Below are 936 nucleotides of genomic sequence, written 5' to 3' on the forward strand. Positions count from 1 at the left end.
AGACCAATAGAACCGAAACTTACACAAACCCTAGAGAGAGAGAGAGAGGCCGCCGTCTTCGAAGAGGAGCCGCCGCAGGAGTGACCATCGCGCCTCCTTCTGCTTCTCTGTTCTTCGTTCTTCTTCCTTCTTTTCTTTAGTTTCCTGCACTTTCAATTTCGTTTATGATGATTGTTTATAATATGTTTGAGTAGTTACCCAGTTGGGTTTAAAGGGATTTTTCAAAGGGAATTTCATGTGTCTTTGCTTATGAATCGATAGATTTAGGATTATTAATCTTCTAGATGTTCTTCGTCTGCCTTTAATCTTACTGCGTGATTCTTTGCTGGCCACTTAGAAGCTGATCTGATATGATATGTTGCGAAAGTTTTCATTGATTGTCTGAACTAGGGTGAAACGAGCAATTCTTCTATAGGAGTGGAAACCTACCTGTAGTTGAGTTGTGAATATTGATGAGTCTTGTTCTGCTATTGCATCTTTTCCCTTCCAGAATCAGAGTGGAAACCTACTGATTAGGGTTGCGAGAGATAGTTGTTTAGTGCTGCGAAAGTAGGCTATTCATACTTCCGTGCCTCGAGTTCTAGAACATACGTAGTTGATTACCTTTATCACTTGTTTAAAATCGACCTAGCATAGACCATGAACCCCTGCGAAATACCCTTGAGCCCCAACGTTTGTCTTTCATTGCTTACAACCTTTGCTTCTTATTCGATTTTTCCTGCTTTCAATTTGTCTTTGATTTATTCGCTTTTACCTGCTTTCATTCACCTTGTTTAATCGATTTTATTTGCTTTTATTTGCTTTCGTTTTTCAATTGCTCTTTAGTTTTTACTTGCTTTCTAGTTTAGATTTAGCGACAACCAAAAACCAAAACCAAAACCTGTTTAGTTCTAATCTGATTTAAGCGTTGCAGTGAATTCGTACTGAAACAACTAA

This window comes from Eutrema salsugineum, unplaced genomic scaffold (assembly GCF_000478725.1).
Source record: "Eutrema salsugineum unplaced genomic scaffold, Eutsalg1_0 scaffold_4, whole genome shotgun sequence".
Lineage (NCBI taxonomy): Eukaryota > Viridiplantae > Streptophyta > Magnoliopsida > Brassicales > Brassicaceae > Eutrema > Eutrema salsugineum.